Consider the following 8808-nt stretch of genomic DNA (forward strand, 5'->3'; position numbering starts at 1 on the left):
TACACAGGGGCGCCTGGGTGGCGCAGTCGGTTAAGCGTCCGACTTCAGCCAGGTCGCGATCTCGCGGTCCGCGAGTTCGAGCCCCGCGTCGGGCTCTGGGCTGGTGGCTCAGAGCCTGGAGCCTGTTTCCGATTCTGTGTCTCCCTCTCTCTCTGCCCCTCCCCCGTTCATGCTCTGTCTCTCTCTGTCCCAAAAAATAAATAAACGTTGAAAAAAAAAAATCCACCTACACAAAAATAAGCTTTCAGATTCACCGTAGCCCATACAAAAGGAGTCACGTGATTATTCATTGACAAAATATAGTTCAGAATAAAATTATGATCATGCTTTTTATTCTATTAAATATTTCATGTACGATGCAAACAGTACAAAACAGTATAAAGCAAAAGGTTAAAAATCCCCTTTTCCCACTCCTGCTTTGGTACATGTCCTTCCAGAAACGTCCTCTGCCTAAATAAACATATACTCGTTTATCTTTTCTTAATGCGCTAACACGGGGACAGACTCTCTTTGCAACTTATTTGAAAACGAGTTAAAATGTAAGTTGAGAGGCATGATGAGGTCACTATTTTTCAGAAAAGTGATGTGTCAACTCCGACTTTGATTTTAAGCTTCAAACAAAGGAGGCCAACAGTAAAATGAATGAAACACTCCAGAGCTATTTAGAACTCGCCCAACACATCTGGAAGCTTTCACTCACAGAGGGACACTACCTTGTAAGAAAAACACAGACAAAGTGCTCCGTGTCTGGCAGAGAGTGATTAAGGGGGCAAAGTAATTCAAAACCATATCTTCACAGACGGCCAGCTGTAGGGTCTAAGGATGTTATCCCCAAGGAAAGGGTATCTCAGAGGAGTGTGTTAGCCATTCAATGGGAGTGAAAATAGCCATCCAGACAACCTCAGCGAGCGGGGTGTAACCGGGGTTTGAACTGTTTGGGAAGGCATATTTTGACTAAGTAGGGACTTTGGTGGAGATAAGTGAGCAGGAAAGGGGCTTTTTAAAATTAGAAGCCGCCAGGGAGGAATAGTATTTCTAAAAATCAGAAGGGTCTGAAGTGTGGATGCGTGACCAAGTGTAGTCCCCCCACTCATCTCAGATTTTAAGGAGAGGCTCGTACTCCATTCGCGAAAATAACTGCCATGTTCTTCAATGCATTTCATTCATTATGTCAGAGGAATTTATTTGTGTCTTTGAGCCTGGCTCCTTGCCAGGTGCAAAATAGATTAAAATAGAAGAAAGGAAGGAGAGAGGGCGAGAGGGAGGGAGAGAAGGAGGGAGAGGAAGGGAGGGAGAGAGGAGGGGGAGGGAGAGGGAGGAAGGGAGGGAGGGAGGAATGAGTGATATTAACTCCAGCATCCCACCAGCTTGCCCGTTCTAATTTCACAGTCTCCTTTTGCCTTGATTTTTCACGTCTACCACTCTATTCCTCTACCCCACTTTTCCGTTCTCCTCTTCCACTAGGTTCAGTTACTGCTGAAAACTCTTACGATCCTTCGTCTCCTCTCCCAAGGGGCATTTTATCATCTGGGGAAGCCTCCTGGGCTAGGCTCTTCACCTTGCACTCCAGAAAAGCCAACTTGGGGCAGGTCCTTCCCAAATGCTGTAATTCACTTGCTGCACTTTCTAGGTTTCTGCACTCTCCTTGGCCTTTCTCTGTAACTTCAAAGGGCTAGTATTGAATGAGAGGGTTTCTAAGTCCTGGTTGGGCTTGCTCTCCCTGTGATGTACCTCTTCTAGGTATTGTGACCATCACTCGTTAGTGCAGACCCTCCAGGCCCTTCCACAACCAAATAGCTCCCTGGATTCTGCCTCAGGCACCTCCCCAGTAAGAAGACGTGGCCCCATGGGGAGGTCCCACTGCTTATTAGCTAAGCAAATATCTTTGATGAACCCCTTTCTCCCTCATTCCTTAGAGGGAACTCTGGGAAGTACCTCCCAGGGATTTCTTGGCTCACATGAGAAAGTGCTTTACAACGAACCAAGCGCTGGTTATTTTTATTTCTTTTTCCTATCCCTTGCTTTCTGCCACCTGGTTGGGACCTTCCTTGCCTCTCGATTCAAAGATGCGTTAACCTCTCAACTACTGTCCCTGCCTCTAAGCTCTGTATCTACCTCCAATCTATTGGACGTGAAAGTGCCTGAATGATCTTTATTTTAAGAACCTTTAAAAAAAAATTAGAGAAAAAGAGAGCAGGGGAGAGGGGCGGAGGGAGAGGGAGAAAGAATCTCAAGCAGGCTCCACCCTCAGCACAGACCCTGATGCAGGGCTTGATCCCAGGGCGCTGGCTGGGAGCACACCTGAACGGAAATCAAGAGTGGGACGCTCAACTGTCTGAGCCATCCAGGCGCCCCCTGACTGATCCCTCCAAAGCTCAGATTTTAGTCCTTTGAAGCGCTCAATATAATTAAAACAAAAACTTAAAATAAAAAAACATAAATGACTAAAGCGCTCAATAGCTTCCCATTACCTAGGAGACAGAATCCAAACGTCACAGCGTGCACTTTGAAACCCTCCCCAGCCTGGTACGAAAACTGACGTTCCGGCCTCTCTACCTTTTGATCCCCAAAGCACCCCCCCTTCCAACTGACCAGCACTCTCCCTGCCCCTCGCCAATCTCACCTCCCTTGTTCAAAGTCAAGCCCAATTTAAGTGAACACACATCAAATAAGTTTTTTAAACTAGTTATATTCCAGTAGCTTTGCGAATGAAAAAGTGTTAAAGAAAATTAAGAACAGGGGCGCCTGGGTGGCGCAGTCGGTTAAGCGTCCGACTTCAGCCAGGTCACGATCTCACGGTCCGTGAGTTCGAGCCCCGCGTCAGGCTCTGGGCTGATGGCTCAGAGCCTGGAGCCTGTTTCCGATTCTGTGTCTCCCTCTCTCCCTGCCCCTCCACTGTCTCTCTCTGTCCCAAAAATAAATAAACGTTGAAAAAAAAATTTTTTTTAATAAAAAAAGAAAAAAAAAAGAAAAAAAAAGAAAATTAAGAACAAATAATGGAGTCATTTTTTCACCGATCCTCATCCAAATTTCAGGAAAATCATTTCCCCAAAGCAGCAATTCTGTCTGATAAATCTTTCTGTGTCGAAAGAGAAACTGAAACAAGAAAAAGTGAAATTATGGGAAACCTATGATAGTTTACTAGATATTGTGTGCTTTTAATAGCTCAACACTGGTAATACTTGATAATCAAGAGTAAATTAACAGGCTAACATTTAAAAATGCATACTTTGTGGGGCACCTGGGCGGCTCAGTCGGTTGAATGACTGACTTCGGCTCGGGTCACGATCTCTCGGTTTGTGAGTTCGAGCGCCACGTCTGGCTCTGTGCTGACAGCTCAGAGCCTGGAGCCTGCTTCTGATTCTGTGTCTCCCTTTCTCTCTGCCCCTCCCCCACTCATGCTCTGTCTCTCTCTGTCTCAGAAATAAACATAAAAAAAAAACTAGAAAAAAAATGTATACTTTAGAAAGTATATAAGCAATTAGGTGAGCTTGTAGGGAAGCTGACCAAGATACATACATCAGGAGATGCAAATGCCCGTCCAAATTGTCTATGTTTCTTTTTTTTTTACAGTGATGATATATTTATAGTAATGATTTTTTTTCAAAGAATTTTTATATCACTAAGTGCCTAGCATTGTGCTGGGTGCTATAGTAGCTACAAGAAAAGCCTGGAGGCGCACCTGGCTGGCTGCGTCAGTAAAGCATGCAATCCTTAATTTTGGGGTCGTGTTTTCACACCCCGCATTGGGCATAGAGCTTACTTAAAAAAACAAACAAACCGAAAAACCAAATACCCTTAAAAATAGAACTACCCCATCATCCAGCAATTGTACCAGTATTTACCCAAAGAATACAAAAACACTAATTCAAAGGGATGTGTGCACCCCTTTGTTTCGAGCAGCATTATCTACAATTGCCAAATTATGGAAACAGCCCAAACGTCCATGGACTGATGAGTGGATAAAGAAGATGTGATATGCGCGCGCGCGCGCACACACACACACACACACACACACACACACAGTGGAATGTTACTCAGCCATAAAAAAGAATGGAATCTTACCATTTGGAACAATCTGGATGGAGCCAGAGAGTATGATACAGAGCAAAACAAGTCAGTCAGAGAAAGACAAATACCATATGATTTCACTCATACGTGGAATTTAAGAAACAAATGATTATAGGGAAAACAAAAGAGAGGCAAACCAAGAAACAGACTCTTCATTACAGAGAATATACTGAAAGTTGAAGGGGGAGAGAGGTGGGGATGGGTTAAATAGGTGGCAGGGATTAGGGAGCACACTTGTGACAAATGCCACGTGATGTACAGAAGGGTTGTTGAATCACTATATTGTACACCTGAAACTAACGTTACACTGTATGCTCACTAAGTGGGATTTAAACAAAAGCTTCAAAGAAACACAACCAAATACCTTTGCCTCTCTCAATAAACTTCCTAAAAAAAAAAAAAAGCCATGCCCTTATTCCAGACTACATGAACTTCAGGGTTCGTAAAAGGATATCTCTACATGGAGCAAGTCTAGCTCAGAGTCTCTTCTCTCTCTCTCTCTCTCTCTCTTTTTTTTTTCCATAAATTTCCTTTAATGTTCATTTATTTTTGAGAGAGAGAGAGAGAGAGACGGAGACAGAGAGTGAGTGGGGGAGGGGCAGAGAGAGAGGGAGACATAGAACTGGAAACAGGCTCCAGGCTCTGAGCTGGCAGCACAGAGCCTGACGCGGGGCTCAAACCCACGAACCGGGAGACCTGAGCCGAAATTGGACACTAAACCGAGTGAGCCACTCAGGTGCCATTCTGCCTCCCTCATTGTCTTCTTCAGAGCACAAGTCAGGTTGCTACCTGAATCTGTGTCTCCCAAATTGCAACCCTAATTGCTCAAACGAATGTCCGCGTGCTTTAATTTTCAGTGAATTCTTTGTCAACATTTTGAGCTGATAAAGCACCAACTTAAAAGAAAAAAAAACTACATCAAAGAGTCTAGAATGAAATACATTTGCTAAAGTTTTGGCCAAATACATTGCACAACTGGTCTCAAAGTATTCTAATTTTAGGTTCTGCCACAAAGGGAAAACAGCTACTGTGGACAAGAAGATACACTTCTCAATGGCTGGCAGAATTTAAGGTCATTAAATTCTCAAAAAAGAAAGCTCAGGGATGCCTGGGTAGCTCAGTCAGTTAAGCGACCCACTCTTGATTTTGGCTCAGGTCATGATCTCATGGTTCATGGGTTCAAGCCCTGAGTCAGACTCCACACTGACAATATGGAGCCTGCTTGGGATTCTCTCTCTCTCTCTCTCTCTCTCTCTCTCTCTCTCTGTCTGCCCCTCTTGCATGCTCTCTCTCTGTCTCTCTCAAAATAATTAAATAAACTTAAAAAAAAAAAAAGAAAGCTCAATCAGACTTAATGTGCTTTTCAGCTTCCTTCTATTCTATCCACAACCTAAGTTATTCAGGTTTTAGAATTATGAAGAAAAGCACAGAAAGATTCTGTGATGTTCCAGAAAGCACATGACAAGTGGGTAGGAATTCAGGGTGGGAATGAAGAAGTGGCTGGATTAGAGGAAGGACAGGATGCAGGGAAGAGACTGCCTCTTGGTGAATGGTGTCAGATGTCAGTGACTTTGAGGTCTGTGTTGCAAGGCCCAGGTCCCAGACCTTGACCTACAAAATCTAAGAAGAGGTGTTGGTTACTGAATAAAGCACTAGATTAAAAGTCTGCATTCCCCGACCTCCAGGAACTTGTGAATAACAAAACAAAAACCAAAACAAACAGATATGAAAAAAAGGTTGATTTAGCTGAATAGGAGATGGCCGGGCCTCATTCTGGCTTCAAGTCAGAATACCAGTGTTTCAGAATTGAATAAAAGCAAAAAAACCAAAAAACAAACAAACCAAAAAACCAAATAACCCCATACAGTCAGCCTTGAACAACACAGGTTTGAACTTCACGAGTCCACTCAGATGCAGATTTTTTTTTCTAGAACTACAGTACAGTACTATAAATGTATTTTCTCTTCTTTGTGATTTTCATGACATTTTCTTTTCTCTAGCTTTATTGTAAGACTACAGTATAGAACACATAAACATACAAAATATGTGTTCATTGACTGTTTATGTTATTGGCATGGCCTCCAGTCAATAGTAGGCTAGTAGTAATTAAGTTTTGGAGGAATCAAAAGTTATACACAGATTTTTGCTGTGGTTGGCACGCCTAACCCCCATGTTGTTCAAGGGTTAACTGTATTTTCAGAAGTTATTTATTACTTCATTCCTGAACTTTAAAAGGTACCTTACATTGGCGGAATATGCAGGCACTGACTGACATTTTCCAGGGTGTTAAAACATTGGGTGGGCTCTTGCATAATTACGTTTTGGGTTTATACAAATAAAGTCTTAGCATCATAGACATTCTATAGAAATTTCTGTTCACGCTGGGATGTTATTTCTGATGTAAGGGGGGCCTATTTCAATATGTTCACCTCACTGAGCATATGCCAGAACACAGAGCCTGCCTTTAAAACTGGGGGGTTGACATCATCCGAGCTGCCCCCATGACCTGGTGACGAACTATTGGGGGTGATGGTGGGGGGTCCGGAGCTGATGGCCAAGAAATAATTCTTGAAGATGTCTTTGGTGCAAAAAGGTGATTTTATTAAGGCATGGGGACAGGACCCGTGGGCAGAAAGAGCTGCACTGGAGTTGTGAAGAGTGGCTCCTTATATACTATGGGGCTGGGGGAGGTAAAGTCAAAAAGGAAGTTTCCAAAGAGATTTTCATATGCTAAAGACTCACAGATTACCGGTGGCCTAGCTATTGTCAAGCTAAGGTTGTTTTCCCCTCTAGCAAAGCCTTATTAACATTAGGACAGTAGAGACAAATGTTACGCTCTGTATTTGCCTCAAGTATTTGTCAATGGGCTGCAGGTTGCAAGGAAATTGGATTTTACCGGTTTTTTTCTTCTTGCCTTTGTTCCCAATATCACTATGGAAGGGAAGAGGATGTTGGGGCTCCAGGAAACTGAGTCTGGAGGCTTCTGGAGATTAGGCTATTGATAAGATTGCCTTTTTCTCGTAATTTACTAAGATATTTGTAAACTGATAGAGACTGACATCCTGTATGACTGTGATCTCTATCAGTTAACCATTTGTTTTCTTTCCTTTCCTTTGTCCTCGGGCAGCCAGGAGTGCCTGAGGAGTGCCTGAGGAATACAACTTACCCCTCTGCTAGGCCCTGTGGGACAGACAGCAATGCGACACATGAAATTAAAGGAATTCATGCCAGGGTGTGACCCAAGATCAAAACGTTTCCCACCCTCTCCTCTCCCTTAGTCCCCCCACACCAGCAATTTGTAACTTTCCCAAAGAGGCCCTCTGTTTAAACAGGCTAATGAATGAATACCTGAAATCCGGAAATGTGACTAGGTAATTAGTGGAAGGTGAGGCACAGTGAGGAGATGGAAAATTCTGGGCAGTGGGTGGGGTGGGAAGCCTTCCTGATGCTCTCAAATCATACTGCCTGCCCTGAGGCTTCTTAGGGTCAGTATCAACCTGTGGCGAGGGTCCAGCAGAGAACATCTGCCAATGTTAAACACACTGATTGTGGGGCGCACTCTACAGGGTGGCAGATTAAAGGGGAAAAGACCCCCCAAAATGCAGGCCTCTTTTACGTTGGGTGTCTGAAGCACTCAGAACACTTTATAATTATGATCCTATTGGGTATTTAGAACAATTAAATCTCTTTGATAATTAAAATCAATACTCAGCGGGCATTAAATTTATCCGCTCTATATGCACTGCATTGGCTTTTAGTCCGTGGAGGGGCTGTTGTCTGCTAATCGGTCCTTACTTCCTTACCTTTCTATCTCTAATCTGGTTATAACTGTCATTTTTATTCTGCCTAGAAAGGACACAGCTTGTTTCTCTCTCCCTTTTCTCTCCCAGAGGTGTGAGTCGTGTTTCTTTTCGCCTCAGAGCTGACGGACAGTTTCTGAGATTTAAGTTTTCCCTACTTTTGTCAACATTTCCATCGAGAATTACTCTTGTGTTCACGGCCAGGCTGAAAGGCGTGTTTGTTTGCGGTTTGAAGTTCCAAAAGTGGACCTAGAGCTCTTCTTGGCTGCTGTCTGTAGGGCTGGACATTGTCACTGACTGAGGCCAGCGTGCCCTGGAGGGAATAAGCGACTCGCTCAGGTCTGGGTGTCCCAACCCTCCAGGCAGCGAGCTGGACTTAAAAGGAGATCCCGATTCAGGCCTGGGGGAAGGGCAGGGGTCCTGTGGCCAGAGCCCCGCCTCCCCCACCTCATTTGGCCGGGACTCTGTCTGTAGGGCCCTGGCCTCTGGGGACGAAGACCGCGGGCGGGGGGGGATCCTCCAGCACTGCCTGACCTTCTCTCCGAGCGGGAGCCTTTGTCCCCCACCCCCTCACGAGCCGTCCGTCCGGTTGCATCTGACGTGGGGGTTCCCTCGGGGATTACAAGCAGCTTTGGCGGCCGGTGGGAAGGCCACCTCGCCAATGGAGCCGTCCCCCAGGACTGTGAGCAGGTGAGGGGGGAGTCCAGGGAGGGGCCTGAGGTGAGGCGGGGCGCGGGGCGGTGCTCGGGAGTGGGGGCGGGGCGAGAAGTAAGGGGGCAAAGTTGGAAGTGAGCAGGGACGCGGGGGCGGACACAGGCGTAGGGGGCCTGGGGGCAAATGGGCGGGGCTGGGGGTGGTGAGCCGGGCCGGGGCGGGGGCCGCCAGGGGGGTCCGGGCGTGAGGCGGGGAGGCGGGGCGGGGGCGGGGGCGGAGGCGG

The sequence above is a fragment of the Prionailurus bengalensis genome, chromosome D2 (assembly GCF_016509475.1).
Source record: "Prionailurus bengalensis isolate Pbe53 chromosome D2, Fcat_Pben_1.1_paternal_pri, whole genome shotgun sequence".
Classification (NCBI taxonomy): domain Eukaryota; kingdom Metazoa; phylum Chordata; class Mammalia; order Carnivora; family Felidae; genus Prionailurus; species Prionailurus bengalensis.